Below are 24,435 nucleotides of genomic sequence, written 5' to 3' on the forward strand. Positions count from 1 at the left end.
AATGAAGGAACTAATTTTTGTGTGTGTCTGCAAAAAAAAAAAAATGTATATAAATATAAATTGATGTAGGTTCTAAGAAATAGCAATCAATGTATTTCTGAGTTTGAACAATGAAAAATTATGTTCGTTATGATAAGTTGTGTATAATTAATGATGGGTATATTGCAAATACGTTAGTTTATTTACTTCAAAATATCAGGCAAGGGTGCCTAAATTTTTTTTTTACATATTTATTAAATTGAATAAAAAGTTTGGAGTATATGTATAGCTAAAATAAAACTAAAAAAAATTTGAGCCCTTAGGTGCTTTTCATTTTTCGAGTCGAGAGCGAGAACACCTATACGCCCGATGGATTTCTTGTATTATAAATTTTGGCTCATTCTCGGATTATGGAGTCTTTAAGTGTTGAACTTGAATGATAGAAATAGCCAGCCTTCCTCTCGAGGACACCCACAAATAAAAATCCAAAGGATTTGGGTCTAGCGATGAGGGGTGCCACATCTCTTTGGGCAAAATTTTCATAATTGTTCAATATATAACATTGAAATTTTTTAGAGATGTGACAAGGAGCTCATTCTTTTTTGGTCAAACATATGCTCCATATGGATAATTGTTGTCAATTTATGACTTGACAACATTTTGATGCACCTGGATGTAGGGATGGGAGTCAATTCTGGGACCATTGACAGAAAAATGTGCAGGGATGAGATCTGATGAGATGACAGCCAAAACCATAACTGAGGCTGGAATCTTGGTTTGTGTGACTTCTTCCACTTAATAAATTGATTCCAGTAATAAAATCCTTTAGGTTACTCTCACAATTTTCGTGTAAGATAAGCCCACATCGGAGTAGAGTGTAAATTAATTTTGCCTTTGCAATTGTAACTTCGACATCTTTAAAGTAACTGCCAATTGTCACACCCATTTTGAAAGCTTAAAATCTAAGAATTTTAATGAAACAGAAGATTACAAGAGTATATACTATTTCAGACGTAAAAAATAATCACTAAACTTTGGGCAAATGACATTTTTTCATACCGAATAAGCCATTTTCCATTACTTTTCTATCTTTTATTTTTATATTTATCTTTTGGGTTGATAAAAATACTAAGAACGCAGTAAAAATATTCTTGAACACCTTTATAGTTAATTCTAAAATTTGTTAAAAACGGAAAAACTTAAAAAAAATTGTATACTCAAATATATGAAAATCAAGCAAAAATTGATACACTCAAGCTATTTACAGGTTATTTCAGTCTCTGGGATGAATAAAGACCTTGGAAAATAATTTAGTGGTTAATTCATTTATGTTCTGTACAAGTTGAGTAGTACCAGATGTACCATTTCTTCTTCATACTTGTGATTCTACGCGTCATTTCAGCTACAAAAAAAAATCTTTCATTCCCATATAATAAAATTACATTCATTGTCGTCGTGTTCCCTTTTATTATTGTCCCTGCAACTATCAGTCTACGCATTTTTCTCAAAAATTAGATTGAATAATATATTTATAAATCCAAATAAGATATATGAAATATTTATGTAAAGTATTGCAAATATTTTCTGCAAAAAATATCCCTTTTTCATTATTATATTACGAACATATTATATTTTTATTCAGTTACATCATTTATTTTATTATATAACTTAAAAAAACAACCTCTTTAAGGACCAACAACCGAACAGGATTACATTCCTATTTCCTAAATAAGGAACTACAAAACATTATTTGTAGATATATCCGAGTGATATGCATTTGAATTGCATGATGAATATGAAATGTGCATTTATCAATTTGTAGTTTTCCATATAAAAATTAGAAAGTTAATATATTGAGCATCTAATATAGTTTAAGTAATTGCCTTTGTACTTATCACGAATCAACAGTAAATCATTTTTTTAATTGGTTGATTTTATTTTTTACTTTAAATTTGTTTACTCTGCTTGAACAAGTTGTAAATTATACTATCTGATAACAGTCAAACTTTAAATATAATGATATAATTTCATAATAAGTTGACGTAAACGCTAATATAAGGGTTGGCCCAAGATCGAATTTTTTTAAGACATGGTCTTTATAGATTTTTTCTTTCCGTATTTGAAATGATGTTTTGGTGGATACCATAGTCTCAGAATCTTGACTAAAATTTGAGTATATTCAAATTGTAAGCTGATTATTTTATTCAAACGCAATGCACCAATTTTTCTCCACATCCCAATTAAACGACTTCTTTAAAATATATCTAACACTCTAAACTTATACGACGTCATCGTAACTTTGTTCAAAAAATGAAAACATTAATGACGTGTCATCCTATCAAATTTTAAATGAAAATAGTAAATTTATTTTTTTTTATGGAATTGGTCTTGATCGAATTTTTCTGTGTGACAGATTTAAGACAACTTGTTGAGAAGTCAAAACAAAAATGATAGCAGTCTCAAACCAATGTACAGTTTCCAAACTGAAGCCAATACAAGTAAAAATAATATCGTAATAGATCTTTTAAAAAAAGTATGTAATAACTTTCTAAAGATCAATTGAATAGATATATGTGGATCATGAAATGTTTCTATGTACATACAACTATATATTTTTTCATATTTCTATTGAAAGGCATCGCATAAATTTCATTCGAATAAATTTTTTATCCCTGTGGCTAAAAGATGTTGAGAAACATCAAAAGTATCTTCCTCCTTTCTTTTATCAGCTGCTTTAACTTATAACAGTGTATATTTATTTATAGAACTATATTTGTATTCGTTGTTCATTTAACATTAAAGAGTCACAAATGGTTGGAAATAAATATTTACTTACAGGCACTGGCTTTGAAATGTGTACATATGTTTGTAAATAGAAAGATAAAAAATAATCCAATGATTAAACCCACTTGACAAGATCATAGACCTGTCTTCATTTTAACCATTTTCTTACGAGCAAAAATACACAACAAAATATAATAATACGTAAACAGTATAGTTTATTTTGCAAACAAAGGAGAGACAGAAATTGATTTGCAATCTTACAACTAACTTTTATCTTTTGTAGTATGAGTGGTTGTTTTTATGTTATGTATTTATATTGTCATAAGAAAGTCATAATATCTATATTATTAAAGCAAAGTTTATCTGTATGTATGTTAGAATAAAAAAGATTGATTATTTTTCTATAAAATAACTGAAATCTTGCGTGCATTTTGCATTTAGCATTGTGCTTATGTACAGGGTGCACTGTATGTAGTACTCCCTGATGTTTATTAAAAATGTATTAGTTATCTAAGAAATATGAATTTAGTATTATAAATCTGATTACATCTCACTGTTGTTTTCCTTGAAACATCGAGTGTGTATAGATTAGGCTCACCCAGGTAGCGCTCTAGAGACTAAATTACTCTCTAGTCTATTAGTAATAACGTTGTATTATTCTCCCCTCCCCTTAAGTAGTTATTATTTATCACTCCTTCAGTAGAGGAGAACATTTAAGTATTAAGTTAATACTTGTGTTTTTGAAACAAAATTGTGAGTAATACTGAAGATTTGTTGCGGAGATTTCTTCGATGTTATTAAAGCAACATTTGTCTTTAGCCGACGCCTAATTACTCTAGGAAATGTCGAGGACTGCCCATATTATACGTCTTTATCAACCCTTAAAATCTATTTATTTTGAAAATAATAAAGAGTCTACGACATTTCTAGGTTCCTTTCTCTAATTACTATTTTAGATTATGAAGGGAGAAGTTTAATCTAATTACGGTACAAAAGTATTCAATTTGTATTATATATAACAGCTACTAAATGAAAATAAAGTCTTATGTTGCAAATGTATCCATTTTATAGTAAGGGTGGCTATACACCCTCGGGAAGTATTCACGATAGAAATTGAAGGCAAGTAAGAGAGAGTAAATAATGTCCATATAACTTTTTTTAAAGTCTTTAAAAAACTATTCTCATTCGAAAAAAAAAATGAATTGTGTGTTTCGATTAAACTTTTGTACTTCACAGATGTTCATTTCTTGTTTTGAAAGAACACAAATTTAAAGGATTCGATTATGTATATCTCTTTGATATACATATGTATTTAAGTATGTTTTATGGGGGTAATAAAGCCTATACATATGTAACTATATACCAACATATGAATCTTTATAAACTAATGCTCACAAAACACATACATACATAAGGATAGTAGGGAACTACTATATATTTAGCCTATATAATTTCTATTTCATGTTTCATTAACAAATTCTTTTGTTTAAAATAATATTCTCCAACAAATCCTAGGTTGATAAGGTTGTTGCAGATCTTATTTGCTAAAAAAACCAAGTTACGTATATTGTTTTTTTCCCTTCCTTACCAACTAGGGGCTACTTCTTTTTTTCTTTCTATTTTATAATATATGTGAAATGAAAGAGATAATTGAATTAAAACAATAATTATCTAAAGGAAATAAAATAATTTTTTTATCCACTATTATTTATTCAACCCAAAAAAATGTATACTCCTTAACATTTTCTATAAAATATTGTTTAAATGCAATTACCTCTTTTATTTTATAACTACCTACTTTTAGAAAATTGCCGTGATATATATATATACGCATAGAGTATTACTTTAGTAAGGATAAAAATAAAAAGAAGGTAATAATTGAAGTTGTGGAAAATATGACACGACTTTTTGGTGATACACGTAAAATTGAAACTTATGGTGGACAGGTCGTAATCATTGTCCTCTGGAAGTTGGAGTAAAATTAAAGTGATGAACTGCAGGGCGGATGCATACAATTACCTAAGTGCGAAGGTGATCATTTAAATCTCTAGTAGATAAAATTCGGTATGTAATCAAAAACTGTTATCTGAAGTTGAACAAAATTTCTGAACACAATTTTCTTGTTAACTTTAATACCTAACCTTGAAATGGCACAGAGAACCATAACGTTATATTTTAAATAATCTACATTTAGTGGTTTATGACATGTAAATAAAGAATAAACATCCCAAAAACATGTATTCTACTTTATTCATTGATCTGATATGCTTATACAGGGTTTTTTTACCCCTCATATTGTTATCTTTACTCCTATTTTTCTAAAATTTTAAAGATTACTTCACACTTAAGTTAGATTTTAAAATAAATAATGATAATAAAAAAGAATAAATAATGATTTAGTTTCATTTTATAGTAAAAAATGATGAAGTAATTGAATATAGATGAAATAAATTATATTTTAAAAATATACTTTTTAAATAATGAGGTCCCTTGGATGGCATGATAAAGACCCTACATTATTTTTCTACAGTTTATAGGCAACTCAGTTATGGCCTAAGATTACTTTGAGACTTATTTTCTGTCTAGAATCATGTTTCACTTATTTTCCTTTGCCAAGTGACTCAGTAGTATAAAGCAATCAGGTGTGAGCTTGAAGTGTCTAGCTTATAGAATTATCCGGAAAGACCGTATATCACGAAGTCCAACTTATAAATGGAATTGATATAAATGTGATAGGGATGAGTGAATTCTGTGTTATATACATTCAGGAAACTGAAGGACTCTTATTAATAGAATAGTTTCCTTAGAGTAGGAGAAGAAGCAAAGTTGGCTTTCAATAATTTCAAAGAAGGAGCTGTGGGTAGAGGACGGCAACTCTCCCTGCTCCTCACTATTATTTTATTTGATCCGTAAGGCATCCTATATATCTCTTTTATGATACTTCTCATTTAAAATTGTAGACGTGAAGAGCTGTAATTTAGTTAATCAGAGGCAATCTATATCTATGTTTTACATTGAATTTTGTTCAAACGTAATAAATTAACTACAAATCAATTTTCACAAAAACAAATCCAGTCTGTTTTTATGTTGACCCGTCACATATGCAGAGGGGGACGAAAAATTTGAAGTTGCATTTAATTTCAATTTAATCCCTGCTATTTGTAATTACAAGACTTCAGTGTGTGAGCAATAACAAAAAAGTTGTCAGTGCCAAGAAGGCTGGAGAAACTTTTGGCATCTCCAACCGGTTTCCCTATCGCACCCAGCACCTATCAATCATTTATAGCCTAGGGTAGAACTTTTACAGCAACAATATGGCTGACTTTTGGTCTGCCTCCATTCCTCCATCCCTGACCTCAATCCCCTGGACTTTGCATTTTGGGGCGTCTTGGAGAAGAATATCCGCCAAAATTTAGATTCGTTCCGAGCTGTCATTATTAAAGTGTGATACGCCATGGATTCGACCTTCATCGTCAAGAACTGTCATTCTGTTTACCGGCGTGTCATAACTGTTATTGCATGTAAAGGAGGACATATTGGATAGAAAATAACGTATTTAAACATATCACAAATGGATTTTGAGTTTTCTTTTTTCCTTGATTCCATTAAAATCAAGTTTTTCGTATTGTAGTAGTGCCAATGAAAGATTTTGGGTGGTCCAACTCAGTATATATTCTTACATTTTTACAGGAAATAGTTTGAGTTTTTGAAAAGAATTGAAGAGATACTTTTTTATGTATATTTTAAGTATTATGTATATATGTAAACATGAGTAGTGTATAGTTTCCAATACATATCTTCTATTTGTTTTTTGTTTTCAACTCAATTTAAAAGTAAATATTGACCTTTTTTATCCAAAAATACGTGAATTGATTATGAAAATTGAAAATTTCTTTAATACCTTTGGGTAACCAAATAATCTTTTTTTCTAAAGGAATGAAAATGTATATAAAATATTAAGTATAAATCAACCACTACATTAAATTCATTATAACGCAATATTAAGCCTCTAAACTAAAAAATATATAGAACACCAACTATAGTTGTGTAAAAAATAAAAGATTTTATATCTAATGAAGCTAATGACGTAAAATATATATATTTTTTGATAGAGTAAGATTTAAGTTCTTATATCATGCTCGGAAAACTACCTGCAGAAAAATTGCCCGTATTTTGTTCAAACGTAAAGATGGACACATTATAAATTCGCTCAATATTATTTTTTGATAAATATCTAAGTATATTTGTTTGTTTCATCCCCAAGTGAATACCTTCAAGTATGAGTAATATTATTGCAAAATAGAAAGGGGGGGAGATAAATAAATAGCTAAGGGCCTCTTAAAATATGGCTGAATACTATCAGCCCTCGGATTGGCCAGTGTCCCTGGGGTAGTGTGGGAAAGTTAAACACCTTTGTCAATAAATATAATTTACCAAATGTGTGTCCCCAACAACCCCAAACTAGTTCAAAGCCCTCGGGTTTACAGGATTCCCAGGGGTAGTGTGCACGTAACAGTAGGTAGGGTAGTAACAGCCAAAACATCACATATATTCAAGGAACCCCCCTAATATAATAAAAAAATAGTTACAAGCCCTCAGGTTACGCAGAGTACTTGAGGGTACCCCTGGATCCTTAAAAACAACCGTTAAAGCATCACATACTTCCAAGAAACCACTCTAATACCAAAAAACTAGTTTCAGGTTGGGCTTGGATGTCTTGGTCTGGTTAAAAACCAAGTCTAGTGGGCCGAATCAACAAAGTGCATGTCGCGCATTTGCTAAAAAAATTTAAAATCTTATAGGGTATTTTAGTTCAATATATACTTTTGGCTCCTTGGATGTTTTGGATGAATTCGGCAGTGGTTTTTAGTAATACCTCACGACCTCCGGGGCAATCTGAGGATTTGGGTATTCAAATATATTTTAACAGGCCCTCAGCAATTCCTCCCCCCTCCTTACCAATCCTCTCGATCCATTTCTTAGAAAATTGGATTTAATTTTTAAAAATGCAAGGAAATTATATTGTAATAATATTGCTCACACTTTTCGATACTCCCTTGGGGGATGGAACAAACAATATATATTTGTCAAAAATAATATTAAGCAAATTGATTCATGATGAAGTTTGACCAAAAAGTGGGCAAAGTTACTTTAGGAGAATATTCCACAAACAATATTCCCCAGTGAAGTTTTTCTACTATAATTTATTTTATATTTCAGTGCCAATCCAAATCGACATCCAAATACAGTATGCAGTAGGTGTGACTTTTTCATCATAACGTAAAGAAATATTTTTATTCCTTTCAAATTTGGTTGTTTATTCTTTCTCCAGTGCAGGCAACATCAACAATGCTGACATCAACATGAAATCGTTCCGTAGGAAATATACGAAGTTAACTATTTATTTATATTAATATTTTACTAATTTTCTAATATTACAAATTATAATGTTGTATCTGATATAAGCATAGGTAAATGGAGGTAGATATAGTTAACAGTTAATTATGGTTTTATTTTACAATTTGTATAAATTATAAAGATTCATGAGTGGATTGAAAAGTTTCCTACCTAAGCGAGAAGATGTTGGCACTTTACATAAAAGCTAGTCACAACTATCGGGTATCTGATGCCAATTACACACCAACCTTTGAGCCATTTTGAATTTGCAGTTGTTAGGTAAATGTCGTTTGACGGAGTTGATGTTGAATGTTTCAGTGAAAATAAACAACATCAAGTATCGAGATGTATTTCTTTATATATATTTTTTTTTTTGAAAGTGTAACCTTTAAATAGATTTAAAGAATAGCGGATATATAAAGGCTTTTTGTACTAAAATTTGACCAGTTTAAGTCAATCCAACTCGGAGTGATTGAGCCAAAAACCAAAAGTGTCTTGTGAACAATTAGTTTGCAGAGAGAAATACCGAGTACTATTTGGATGGGTTACAGAGATGGGAACATTACTAGAAAAAGTGTGTAGAGCTATTTTATTCTTTAATTTCAATTTTTATAGAAAGATTTTCAAATTTTGCAAATTAACATAATAATAATAATAATTCAGGTAAGAATAGATTAGGCATTAACTGAACGAAGATGACTGTTTTGTTTTTTTAAAGAAAATAAATAAAAGAAAATAAATATAAATATCAATTATGTAAGTCAAGTAAAGAAAAAAAAATCATCACCCACTCTATCTTTTATTGCATCTCACAACCTTTGTTTCAAAAGGAAACAGGAAATAGGCAAAAATCATTTAGTTACGGTAGACCAATTTTCCAAAATATGGAACTATTATAAAATAGTTGTTGGAAATTGTTTACAGCTTAAAAAGAGCTCATTTTAATTTAACAAATCAACGTTCAGAACGCTTATATATGAAAAAACAAATCAATATATGTCAAAAAAAGAAAAAAAGAAGAAGCTTAGTTTGGTAATGCTTTAATCATTGTTACTACAGAACTTGACTATCTAAGTGTAACTGATATATTATTATAAAGAGATCAACAAATACAGAATTAGAAATATTTTCCCCTTAAAATCAAATGAAATAAATTTTAATGTTCCCACCATTTAACAAAAATCGTGTCTTGAACCTCCTGTGGTATAAAATCTACATTTATTATTGTTATTTCATGCTTCAAATACTAATATGACCATTAAAACTACAGAAAGTATTAAAAAGAGGAAGGAGATTCTATTTTTTTATTTTTTTTTTCGATTTTGTCCAGATCTAAATAAAGACATTGGATCAAAATCTCCATATATCTAAAAATAAACTCTGGACCAAAATCTTCTTTTATCCAAAAAAGGAAAAAAATAGATAAATGATTGAAATATTTTTAAATGTCGATGGTCCCGATCAAAGCCTTTTTTTTGTTTTTTTGAAGCTTCTGATCAAGACACGTCTAAGATCTTCCAAAAAACCAACATTAATTTATACATTCAAAACATATGAGTTTGTTCTTTCTATAATTTTTTAAATTACGTTTATAAGGCATAATCTCGATTTAAAGTTGATAACAAAAATTGCAACATTTGAAATTATGTTATTTTTTTACGTTATCTTTTTTTAATTAAGTGTATATTCTATAAAAAATAGACCTTAATTTGAAGCCAAAAATATTTTCTAGTGTTTTTTGTCATTGTAATTAAATTAGTTAAATAAAATCAAGTCGATCATACTAACGATATATAACAACTTACTGATTTATTCAATAATTGACCTTATTTTATTTAGTTTCAGAGTAATTAACACAACTTTATACTACTTTTTATATTAAATCCCAAATAAAATAACTCAGAAAAATATTGAAAAAATCAAATAAAAACAAATTTTTGTTAAACCCAACTTTTTAAAATTCTAGGTAAGTTATAATTTTGCCTAAAAAGCTTGATTCTTTTTATTATCTTGTTTTTTCATATACTGATGTGTGACTAAGGTGTTTATTGTGCTTTTTGCATTTTTCAATTTAAAAATAGTGATACATATATCGGGGTTTTAAATAAGAAAAAAATACTGCTACATTGTTTAGTACCCTTAAAAATAACTTCAAATGATTTTTTTTAATACGTGATTTTTACTCTGAATTGTATTATAACATTAATAAATATTTATAATCTACTTAAAATTCTACAGGTAATAACTTAATTTTTTGTAAATTTATGTTAATTTTTCTAATCAAAAGTTGCCTTAAACCTTTAAGAAGTTTTAAAATCACTCAAACCCAGATTTGATAAAAAAAAGTTTTCAGTATGTAATTATAATTTAAAGTAATATTAGATATGAATATATTTTTTCTAAACTTGTTTAATCTACTTATAGAAAAGTCTGACAAAAATAATGAAAAAATTATGAATTACGTAAATGAAGTAATCAAACAAAACAAATAAACAGAGTACTTGCCCGTAAATTATACTATAAAAAATACATAATGAAAGGCAAAAGATTATATGTAATCACAAGAGTGTTTTAAACAAAAAATCATAATTCCAGTTTTTTTGAGGAAAATATTATTTATTCTTATTTTTTTATACGTCAAGCATAAAAAAAATAATACAAGTAAATTGGTTTTTAAATTAACAAAATAATTAATCATATTTTGTCTTTTAGTGGTGCATGCTAGACTACCCTGTTAATGGTTTTTATAGATATAGTATTGCACAATTTAACACGAGTTGAAGTTTAGCTGTTGAAAAAAGAAAAGAACGTTTTTGCTTGAAAAAAAAGGGAAACCACAAATCATTGGGATCATCTTAGACCTCGTAGATTATTAAGAAACATGAATTACGATATTTTTAACAGAATGACCGAACACAAAAAAAAAATACATAAAGTACAATTTTGAGTGTTATCTGGACAAACATTCTGTGATTTCTTTCGGTTCGCCTATTATTTTAGAGTTATTATTAACTCAGAGATTTATTTGTGCAGGAACGAAGGAAAAATAATAACCCCCCTCCCTAAAAAAACTTACATATTCACTTACAAATTTATACTATTGAATCCATTGTTTTTTAATCTAATGATTTAAAGAAAAAAATCCGCAAAATTTGAGTCGTATTGTTTTATATAGTTCATAAGAATACTTATTAGTTTTATGTACCACATACCTAGTTGGTGTTATATATTATTTGATTATGTATAATGAGTCTAACACATACCTTGTGTGTATGTTTAAGTTTTTGCACATTTTTAAAGTTTTGTTAGAGCATTATGCAAATATTTTTATTCTTCATTATTTACTTATCTAATTTTTATTTATTTATTTTTTGCATTAAGTTTTAAGCTGTTTTTTTATTTATTTCTTTTTAAGTATATAATTACAATTTATTTCTAAAAAAATCGTTTGAATAAGATGATGTATCTCATTTTTTTTAAAATTTAACAGCTGCTTGTACATATATTACACTGAATATTATACTTAGCCTAAAAAAACAATGAGGATGATATAATTATTTTAAATATAATTTTTCCTCTGAAATGTATAATTACTTTGCATTGCATCGTATCACGAATTTTCAGATTGTACATTTGTGTATAAGCTTTGTTTTACACTATCTATATAGACTTCAGTCTGAGACCCTTATAGTCCATTCGACCTAATCAAGATTAAGGAAACTTAGATATATAAAATTTAATTTTCCTATAAAGAATAACAACATTTTTTCTTGGCCTCAAAACCAGGAAGTATATGATTTTTTCAAGGCTGTCTAAGGTAGTCTTGAACAATTGAGCAATTTTTTGTTTTTATACGACTAAATCATATTTATATTATATCATTTGTAAACTGTACAAAAATATTAAGCGACTGGCAAATGGATCGTTTCATAATGTCATATTTAATTATAAAAGCAGCCATTTTAATTACAAAATCTCCAATGGTTTTGTAAAATTACAATATATTATGTGATAGAGAACACTTGCATTTTATTCTCTGCCATGAAATTTTTGTAATTTTGATCAAAAAGTTTAATATTACTCCCCCACCCCTATTCTGGGTTCATCGAAAAAATCTGTAGACTTTCTATCTAAAGCTTTATCAAGATGTATTTCAGCCAACAGTTGTAATAGGGTGTGCCAAAAAAATAAAAATAACTAATATGATGTCTTGGCTACCCTAATTATCGATGAAGCCCTCCTTAGCATCAATGATGGCTTCCAGGCGCCACGGAAGTCCTTGCACCCAATGTGCCCAAAAGTATTCCTCAGACATGCCATCCCAGTGCCGGTTGATGGTGTCCTTGAGGTTGTTGATATTTGGGTGACGGAAGGTATAGGCATTGGACTAAAAATGCACCCAAAAGTGAAGTCCAATGGTTTGGCATCGAGTGAGTACGGGTCACATTTTCTTTGGCCAGAAAGGCAAGGTATCTTACAATCACTTCTAGGCAGTTTTGGACGTGTGTGCCGGCGCACCATCCTTCCGGAAGACCACGATCATGTCCGGGTAGTTGGTGGGGCCCCATGGTAACATGGCAATCCCCGTTGGTTTCTTGCCAGAGGCCAAAAGTGACGGACTGAAATTCGTTGGCCACGTTCAGATGACATTTTCTCAGCTTCTAAGTCACTTAGGAAGATCTAGTTTTTTGGTATATTTCAATTTTTGTTTATTTTTGGTGTTTGACCGAAACAATTCTACCGCATTAAAAAAAACCTTGATTTATGTAGTAAAGACGAAGTGAAAATATTTTTTCGCTACAGCCGCTATATAAATCTAATATAAAAGTTACTGGTTCCTTATAAATTTTCTACATCTTGTTAGAGTTGTGTTGTAACAAGGCTGAGTCTCATATCATATATTAAACGAATCCAAACCAGACCGAGAGAGAGAAAGGCGGAGAGGAGAGTTAGAATATATAGGTATAACACTTTATGTTCATGATCATATTATTTGGAAAAGAATTTCCTGCCAGGGTATTTATAGGTAACAAATATAAGAGTACACAATCTATATAATATAACACAAACGGCTTATAATAATAAAAGAGATTGAAAAAGAGGGAAAATGAGATATTCTTAATACACAACACAACCTCTTCAATAACCAAGCCACACCAAACTACTGATTAAAATACAAATCAAAATATAAACCAAAATATACACTGAAATAATATCTCAATGCGGAGCATTAGCTCCTTGGGTAGTGATAATTCAAATCCAATTTCCTGGAATCTTTACATCCATAAACGAATCCAAGCATACAGCTCATCTATGGGAGATGTCTTATTTTCTTTTCCCACGGTTGAAAGGAAGTAGTAACCACGGATGGATCAAAAATAAACAGTAGTCCCATAGCATGGCACCAACCTCATCCACAGATACATCCTCCAAGAGACCCAGCTCTAGACACAACCAATTTAACTCCATCAGAAAATAAATATCCCTGTCGGTGCAGCTGGACAAACTCCATCCGTAAAAATGGCACTGACAATCCCATAGCAGAGAAGTCACAAGAATTTGATCCCATTTCTGTCACCAGACGTTGTGATGTGACAAGTTGTAGTGCCATGACATATATTAAAGGAATCCAAATCAGAATGAGAGAGAAAGAAAGGTGTGGAAGAGACTAAAATATGTATAACTTAAATGTAAATCGTGTGAAATATATGCCGGGATAACGAAGGTAATATGGTCTTTACAGATAAAATATTACACACCCTAGTTTAGACTTAACTATTCATTCTGGAGTTACTTTTTTCTGACATCTGACAGTAAATGTCATGATCTTTTATACATTTACTATTAGTATTATTGTATTAGTTTCTAAGATGATATAATTTTTTAATAACATGATTATATGGCTCCCTGGGCCAATTTGAGACACCTAGAGAAGCTAGAGACCATTCAATGTAGTTTACCTAAGTAAAAATAAATTTGATTGTACATACATATATATGGCCTAATTAAATACATTTATATTTTATTTACGTAAGATACACACATTTAGATGTGCATTTTCACATTAGTATCATCATTTATAATGATGTCATGTCAAAAACAATTTGGAGAAACTAAAAGTCCTAATGCAAACACAAAATGGTTAAAATACCCTTAATGAGCTATCATTACATATATGATTTTCCAACAATAAGGTGTTGCTATATAATTAAAGATGGAAAAAACATATTAATGGTTGAAGGCATTTTTATTTTTTTAAACTGTTATCATTATTCTTGAAGAGAAAAGATAAACGTATAAAGTAATCAGTAGTGTGTGAAAGATTAAAAAAGTAACACTGAGGAAATATTTCAGAGTTATAAGTGTAAGCCCTTGTTGAACTCACATTCCAATTGAGGATGGACAAAAGAAAATTCTGCTTAAATTATTGCTAGATACGGTGATGGGTCTTTTGTTTATTAACTTAATCTCATAACTACTTGCAATTAATCTGATGAAACATCATAACAGCTAAATATAATTCCTCCCAACCATTCTTCAAATTTTCAGGGTGACTACGTTAATTTTCGGTTCCTTTTTTTTGAATACCGGTAGATAATTTTACTTTCAAATGTGCTTATTATAATACGATGTCTAGCATATGTATTTACATACTCATACGTCTTCTTCTTTTGTGTTATACATGAACAAGAATTATATATATTTTTTGGAAAAAATAATATTTTCTTAAGTTTGATTGATGATGTAGCGGGGCATATGAACTGAAAAGTCCGGGGATTCACACATAGATGATATATTTTTCTAAATTCAACTCATTTTTTATTTTGTACCAACTTTTGAAAGACAGCAGACAAAATTTCATTAGAATCTGTTCTTTAATCTCTAAGCTATTGTGCTAGGTATGGCACTACTTTTGTTATTTCCCAAACAATGGATCAAAAATATTCTGCGTTTTAGTTTGACATTGCTTTTTTTTGGGGAAAAAATACCATTTAAGCTGAGCACTGGCTTGAAAAAAGTTATAAGTACTTAACCCCATCAAAAACAAAAATTAAATATTGGTTTCCTGACTTAAAACGTGGTCATAGAGACACTAATGATGCAGAAGGATGTGGACGTCCAAATAAGATATACGAACAGAAAACATCAAAAGATTCCCAAAATTGTTTTAGATGATTGGAAGGTGAAATTGCGTGAGTTAGTTGATATCGTAAAGACGTCAAGGGAATTTGTTGTTTTTATATTGCATGAGCATTTGCATAGAGTTTGGACATGTTTAAACCTAACAAACTGGAATTCGTGCGTCGGTATGTGACAATGGATGAAGCATGGATCTATTACTTCACTATTAAAGAGATTGAATGACGGAATCATAGAAAACCGCCCCTTTTGAAAAAGAAGAAAGTTTAATTTCACACGGATAACGCATTGTGTCACAAGTAAATGGAAAAACTGACAAAACTAAATTAATTTAACTACAAATTGCTTCTGCATCGACCTAGCACTCCAAATTTGGCTCCCAACAAACTACTCCATTTTATAAAAGTAACATTGAGATGCTAGAGTCGCACTGGAACTATTGTGTTCCTCTTAATAGACATGATATTGATGAATAAAGACAATTTTGAACAAGCCAAACATTTTTTCTTCTAAACCCTACAATTTTCAGCCCATGTTTTATATATAAAACTACATACAAGACAAAGAAAAATAATAAAATAAAAACATGAGTATATAACTATCCCTTTAAAAAAAAAAAAAACTTTTTATGCATAAAATATATTTTTAAGAATTTTTCATTTTTTAACGAGTTATTTTTTTTCCACGCATTTAAATATTGTTTACATAAACGGTATGTGTCAGACCCACATAATCATTTCAAAAAACTAATAAAGTCAATCCTTTAAAATAGTTCCTTTGTTGTTACAAAAATATCAAAAATAAATTGTTAAATATTCCATTGTTTCCATTTTCAAATCAATCAAAATTTGAGAAAAAAGGAGTGGAGAGAAAACCCGTCAATTAATGTTGAATATTTACATACTATCTAACATAGTAGATCTAGTTGAGATGTCTGAAAGGCTATATTTCCTTTTAATACACCTTCATATGTACATAGAAGATGAAACTGAATGACAAAAAATAAATATATGAGAGCAATTTATGGCTTTAAAACGTACTTATTTACATCAATGATGAGAGAAAATATTTGTTGCTTAATACATTGAAAATGTATTGAGTATATATTTTCAAAGAAAATGAATTTAAATTATTGAAAATTTTTATTATATAATATTTTTTACTTGGCCTTGAATGCATTTTTTCTCGTATGTATTCATTTTTAAAGCTATAATGTAGTGTCTCTCTTTCTGTCTTATATGAGACCAATTTGTATGAAGAAAGATATAAAAAATACATTGAATATTTAGATCATGTTTAAATTACGAGTGCATTTATATATTATATAATAGTTATTAATTAAAATTTAAAATTAAATCCATTTTTCTCGGGAAATTTTCCATCATTTGTAAAAAGGAATTTGATTGTACCTCAATTATTGGCTTGCATGTAAAAAAAAATCTCAAATCATGAATGAAAACACTGATTAACTCTTTGTTATATTCATAGATAATTAATATAATCTTTTCAATATCATGACATGGAGTAAACAAATGTAATAATAAGAGTAAATTTTTTATTTAAATATTATCTCTTACAAAAAGTCTACACATATTTCTTTTTTGTTTATTTGTTATAACAACAACATATATTCATTATAATTGAAACAGTAAAAACGGTAAAAGTTGGTATTTTAGTATTTTAATTTACATCAGTTGGATTAAATATTACTTATGCTAAGAATTAATTTTAATTTATAGAAATACGTAGTAGTTTAGAGTACAACAGGCTTGTAAAAAATTATTCTATTGAACTCAATGTGCGTTAATTAGATACTCAGTGGTTATTCCTAGAAAAATTATAAGTTATGTTTATGGACTTCAAAGGAAAATTCATATGTAAAGTAATTGTAATACTATAATATTTACTTAAACTTAAGTTTTGTAGCTCCATCTCATCAATCAAAGGAAAATGTATCATTTTATTATAAGTTATTTAATAAGGCAATCACATTTTGTAATTTATCATTAGCAAACTAATCAATTCGCTAAGCAAACAGAAAGATAACCTTGTGTGTAATTTATTAGATACTGTTCATTTGATGAGTTGTTGATTAATTAGGTTTCAAAGTTTTTAGTAACTTTATTTTTCTATAGTTGAAGATTGGTATGGTATGCCTATATTTACTTAATGTATAATGTACCTATATACAAAGATACATTACATTTATTTCCAAGTAGTTATGTATCTTCTTACCCTTGTATAAGTACATACATATATTTATATCTTGAAAATAGTTTAAACTACTATTAATTGTTCACTATTATTTAACCTGTGCTCCATAATGATGAATCGACTACATCAATCAAAAAAAAATTTAAATTTAAGAAATTTATAGTTTTTTTTTTTAAATTGTATATAAATATATTATGTTCATACGTTAGAGTTAAGCTGATAAGAAACAAATTTTTGAATTTTGACGAATAATGCTTACCAATTTCTTGTAATATGATAAAATTCATTAAAATATATTGATATGTTTTAAAATTATAAAAATAATATCCTAAATAGATATTTAGTAAAAAAAATATTGGATATATTCAACAACATCCCTAAAAAGTGATTTTTCTTAGTTTAAGTTACTTTTTCCAAAAAAAAAATATATATATTGGCACTCTTTTTCCTCCAAAAAGTTTAAACAAGAAATCTTAGATAATTTTTTATAAAAATAATTTACTTTTCTCATGATTGATGCATATAAAACCTATTTAATACACACTGTTTCTCAAACTGTGGTACGCAGAAGATTGAGTAGGTAAGTGGAAGGAAAAAGGTCATATATAAATTTTGTATTTATAAAAGAGGTGAATTTATAATTCTTATATAAAATATGATCATATTAAAAATAATGTTGTGGGAAATATACTCAATATGTCGAAGGTTGAGAGGAAAATTGTCGTAACTCAAAACTTACTGATATAAGTGTCATTGCTTTTATGTTATCGTTGAAGTATAATATTTACTGTTCATTCTTTAAAAAAACAAACAAGGAACTTCATTCTTTAAAAATTAATTTCTCAGATCCATTATATGCTAAAAATTGAAAAAACAAAAACAAACAACATATTTATATTGAAAAAATGGAGCTTCCAAGCATAATTATGTTAAAGTAAATATTAATGTTACAACAACATGGCTCTCATCCCACGATATGGACTTAAAAAGACAATTCCTTGATCGAATGAAGTAAATAAATTTACTTAAAATATTATATTTAATCAGTGCAACTCCATCGAACCAATTAAAAGAGCCTGTGAAAAATATATTTTTATCGATCATCCAAAATTTGTTGTTGATACATGAAGATTATGATTCCCTCTCTGGTGATACTCAGTATATAAAGTTGGTAAACCACTGCAATACCTGATGAGGTTTATTTTATCATAGGTACCAAGCTTACATATATACTAACCATTACTCTATATGTGCTTGTTCTGACACATATATGGCAACAATGTTGACTAACCCACATAATTTCTGATTTTTAAAAACCTTTAAACAATATATTTCGACTTAGTTTAGAGGTAAAATTTGTTTTAGTCACACCAGTTTAGTAAGCGACTTTTACATACTCTACTGACTTTTTTTTTATTCAAACGTGTGGTGAATCCATGTATCATTAATTGCCATATAACGACCCAAGAAATCCTTTTTATTTGTTTTAAACAGCTTGAAACAGAGCTCTAAATTGTCAATGCGTTATTGTTTCTGGTCGGGTATGTTTAAACTTGGGATGCACTTAAAAATAAACTTGTACAAACACAAATTTTCATGTAAAATTGTAGAGGCACTAGAATCGGTTATCTTGAAAATATCAGTATTCGTATGCAACTTCATTTTACAGTCTTTTAAAACTATTTTGCGTTCAGCATCATTGATCTGTGTACAAGAACGTTTAAATTCAGAATATTAGTTCATAATAGTTCATTTTCCTGGTGTATAGTATACTTAATGCTTATAAAGCCTCTTTTTCAGTACAAAAGTATTTTCCTCCATAAAAACAAAAAAAAACGGTGTTGTTTCAAGACACGAAATTTTTCAATCAATTTTTTTGAAAATTACAGAACTGAATTTATTAAAACAACTCTAAGCTCCAAATTAAATGTCTGAATGCAATGAAACTTTGACACGCACTGTTTGAAAGTTTGTACTAACCAAAAATTACATAAGTTTGTCAACAATAATGTAATATTTTTGTCAGACCGCATTTTTTTTAATGATCTCAACTAAATTATTATTAATTAAGGGGTGTGAATATCTTTAAAAGCTAATAACATATATTAATTTGACTACTTCCAAGATTATACATCGATTAAAGCTATTATCTACATATAAATAAATTTACATAAGGACATATTTTTGCTAACTTCTTAAACAAAATGAATTCTGTCTCAATTACTTTTTTCATTTTGCGTTACGTTTATGCTTATGTAAATATATAGGCGAAATTAATCTAAAGCCCCCAATAATAGTTTTCATATTTGAATAGATCCTGTAATGTTTAATGAGTCTTGAATCAAATTGAAAGAAAAAAACACCTTCCTATTTTTCTCACGTCAATCCAAAATTTGAGTGCTTTTATTTCAAGTCAAGGGCATCAGTGATACAATCTACATACCGAATACTTTAATCTGGATCCATGCTTTTATGTGACGTAGATGGAGATGTTGTGTGTCAACATGAAAAAAAATCTTGTCCAAAAAGCAAGAAGAAGAGAAATGTCTGTTATATTTTTGTATATACAATTAATTACTTTTTGGACTTATTATCGGTAGTTAACTTTTTTAAATTCTAATTTCTGGTATGAATTAAGATACCCTAGAATTTTAGTATTACTTTTAATTTCTACGCAATATGACTTTTCAAATAAATGTAATACTTTCTTTTTCATTAGTATGATGAATTTTTTCAACTTTAAGTGTAATTTTAAACGCTTCAAAATGGTTAATCCGAATAATTTTAGGATTGAAATAAACAATAATTCGACAAAAAGTACAAATGTAATCCAGTTCCTTTTTAATAAATTCATTCAAGAATTATTGTATTCATTTTTTAACACATTATTATCAAACTAATATTAGGTTTTTAACAGCATCAAAAACTTTGATTTTTCAATTATAATTTTTCCTGTATCTGGTTTAATCAAAAGTCAAGTAATTACTTACCTTTTAAAAATAAATTAAAAAGCTTCATAGTTTCCATGTAATATCCTCCAGTCTCTCAGTCTATCCATTCGTCATAACTCACAAATATTTTCGAAAGTCACAATGGGTTTTTTTGTATGATTTTCACAATTATATGATGAAGAAATAGTAATTATTTTAAATATGTAAAATCTATGAATATTTTGAATAAATGACACACAGCTCTAACCTGATAACTAATAATTTTGGCACTGAAAAGGCCCTTCCTTTTACTTCTTTCTATATCCCCTTCTTTTTTTCTTTTAGAGCGCACATTCTCCCGATATACATACATATAGAAATATTTTTGTAGATGAAGAGAAGAGGAGAAATCGGGAAGAAACTACATCACCTTATCTGAAATCTCTTATAAAAAAAGTATTTAATTAGAATATGTTAACACTCATATGTGTGTGTGGGGGAGGGGGGGGTATTTGTCTTTAAAAAGATGTTATGGTGACTTTAGAGATGAACTCATTTGTATTTTTAATATTTATGTGAGCTTCAAATGTATAATTTTTTATCACAAAAAAATCCTTTTATAACCTAAAATGGAATTGCATACAAGTACTTACATTTTTCAAAAAAGTGTCTGTTTACAAAACATAAGTGTAAACAATCAACTCTTGGTATTACTTCATATTATGGCTTTTTAATTTAAAAAAAAAATTATTTCCGTGTAGGAGCAAGATATTTTGTAATCTTTTTTATTACATATTTTTTATTTTTTCATCACAATGGTGTAAATTTAGAGTGATGAGGCTAAGATAAAAAAATCAATACTACGCATGGTTATCTTAATAAATTTATCTAAATCAAGGTTTGGGTGCTCTTTTTATTAATTCCTTGAGATTTTTATTAATCCAGTCTATTAAATTATTCTTGTACTGTCTTCTGTATAAGATATTTTTACTCAATTTTCTATATAAATTTATTGTTACTATTATACTTTCTGTAAGTCTATTATTTTTTAGAAGATACATTATTAGTTTTTGAGTTATTATAATTATCTAGGTTTAAAAGAAGGTTTTTATTATTTATCTAACCCAAATATGAGTTTTAAAAAGGAGGTGTTATGTATTGTATATAAAAAATGTCTTACTTTATATTATGAATCCACATTTTATCTGAGTTTTAATTTCCTTAAAGCTCATTTATTTTTGTCACTTTTGTATGAATAATAAATTTACTAAAAATAAATCAATTATTTTTCCAATATATGGCTTTAGTAACAAGTATCTCGCGTTGTTGGAGTAAGTGCAATTGGTTTACAGTAGATAGAGTTAAAGAGATATTATTTTAAACTTAAAAAACTTTTTTGACAAGTTTTTATTATTTGAGTGGGCCTCAAAGATGGACTCTAACAAAGAGAAAATACACTTTGTTTTACAGTTTTACTTCTAACAAGACGAAAATGCGAGTCAAAATATGAATATTGTTGTTAGTCCTGATACTTTAACAGACAACCACGTGCAATTTTGATTTCATCGAAATCCTTTTTCGGTAGTTTTGATGTCAAAGATGCACTTTGCTCTGGAAGAGTAATTTGTCAAAAATGAGTTTAAAAATAATAGAATTTATCGAAATCGAAATGACGTAAATACTGTTTTGATCCCCAATTTTTTTTTTTTTTTTTTTTAAACACATTAAAAATAATGTATTTCGTGTTACTAGGATTCATTTTTACTACACCTTATATTTCTAACAATATTGGTAAATACATTGTCTCAGGATTTATTTCTAGAATATGGGAAGTAATTATTAGTACCTCGAACTATTTTGTGAATCTTTACTATGATATGTTTTTCTCACTCAACTGTTTGTAAATTTTGAGCCAAATTACAATTGATGTGCATATAAAATTTGTTAATAAAAAGTTATGTCTTTTTTCATTTTTGACAAGTTTATTTGAATGTACAAATAAATTTTTATGGATTCATTTGTCATAATTTTTATCGATTTTTTTATAAGTTCTTTATTTATATTGCTCATAATAGACATACAGAATTAAAACAAAGCAAAATATTAGGAAGAATTGCGTTATAACAAAAGATAAATTCTGACTAACTAACTAATAACTAAGATAAAATAATGGAGAACTGGTGGAAAATCCTCAATTTAAAAAGTTGATTACTTTATTAAATGTTCATACCGTCGGACTATCCTTTTTAACATCGAATAGTATCAGAGGGAATCAGAAATACGATACCGAATCACCTCAAGGGCGCAGATCAAGGAGCTTCCATTCAAGGTGTGTATTTTGAGATAAAGCAGAATATCTCGCAGAGGAAGATATAATTATTGACCTTAAATCTAACCTGCAAATATTTCCACACTTACTTAGCTTCGATGCTATGAGAGCATTGGGACTTAACAAAGCAAAATGCATGGCTTGACTTTCATGTGACGATTTTGTAGAATGAAAGCTTTAATTTCTCCTGTGTTTTGGGTTGTCATTTCTATGTTCAATTATAAGAATTCCTGAAGTATTTCCACAAAAGTACAATCAACAAAAGAGTGCTGAATACTATTAAAGAGCTTTCCACAGTCCTTACAAGGACTATTGAAAAAGAGGCAATTTGGTGATATCTGGAATTGTGAAGTAAATTTATTTCCTTCCACTACTCCACGAAGCGATTCCCCAAATCTTATCAGCCAAGTTTCTGTTAGTTTTAATTTTCTTACAAACTTTTTACAAACTTCGGATGCTTCCTCATTATATGATGGTGAATCCTTCATTTTCAGGTACCAGGGCTGGGATGTTGATGTTTTCTTCAAGATCTCATCAAGTGAAAAAAGTACACTCCTTGGTTTATATTGAGTCCGAGCTTTCATGGGGGTTATGGACCATAAGAATATTTCATAGCACTGCTTTAATCTCTAAATTTTGGAATTTTCAAGATTTTTGAAAAAATCTCTCTTCGATTAATTCTGCCTAATTATATCCACCGTTGTTGTCGAATCATAGACAGATTTAGTATACCATACAATCCTTTCAACAGCAGTCCATGAGGGAGTAAGTGAGCTCAAGTACTCAACGGAGAGGTCTGAGCTGAGCATTAACCACGGATATATGCACAATTTAGATATTACAGATCTCCTTCTAGTCGATAGGTCGATTTAGGTTATCAATTTAGGCTTATTGATTTAGGTTACAAGTGACCTTACCATATGCATTATATTTATAGCTGTAATTATAAGTATAAAAATTTAGGTAAACAAACTCAAAAGATATTCAAATCTCTATTGGAGAAACCATAAATGCTTCACTTGCAACTCTAACCAAGTAATTTTTAAATCGAAATTCACAGCATTCAGATCATATTACATCATTAGCAAATAAAAAATGGTAATCTGTAAACTTTGTATCTGTACATGGGGATTCATAATTATAGTCAAATAAAAAAATAATTACGTATAGTTGAGTGGAGTGGTAAAAGTTCAAAATATTTTGTCCAAAATTGCTTAAACTTTTCCTTGGACCATTATTTCAAATTAGTTTTAGTGTGAACTGCGGCTGTTACAATATTTCTGACTTGGCTAAGGAAATATCCTCACATAATACACTAAATGTAATTATGTTAAAGTAAATGGTACTCCAATTTTTCTGCATTTATGTAAAGCTTTAATTATTCACCTCATGACGACAGCGTGCTACTAATAAGCTATCGTAAAACTATGAAATACAACTTTTATTGCCGTAAAATTTCCACAAAACAAAAAATTAATGATTTATGCAAAACGTCTTCGTTTTATATTTAATATTCTATAAATTATGTAAGTATTATGGAATTAATGTGTATGATAGTAAATAAATAGATTAACCATACAAAACAAAAAACAACAAAATACCTAAATATTTAAGATGTCGAAAAATGTTTTTACGACTTCTTTTTTTAGATTATGCATCTAC

The 24,435-nt window shown here is 28.5% G+C and overlaps 1 protein-coding gene across 1 annotated transcript in view; it reads right to left on the reverse strand.

Moving 5' to 3' along the window:
* Window positions 1-20,739, reverse strand: part of LOC121129509 (neuroligin-4, X-linked) — a 253,516-nt gene extending 232,777 nt beyond the window's left edge. The window contains exon 1 of the mRNA XM_040725232.2: window positions 20,505-20,739. The gene's annotated coding sequence lies outside the window, so the exon portion shown is untranslated. The remainder of the gene's footprint in view (window positions 1-20,504) is intronic.
* Between the last annotated feature and the right edge of the window lie 3,696 nt (window positions 20,740-24,435).

This window comes from Lepeophtheirus salmonis, chromosome 14 (assembly GCF_016086655.4).
Source record: "Lepeophtheirus salmonis chromosome 14, UVic_Lsal_1.4, whole genome shotgun sequence".
Taxonomy (NCBI): domain Eukaryota; kingdom Metazoa; phylum Arthropoda; class Copepoda; order Siphonostomatoida; family Caligidae; genus Lepeophtheirus; species Lepeophtheirus salmonis.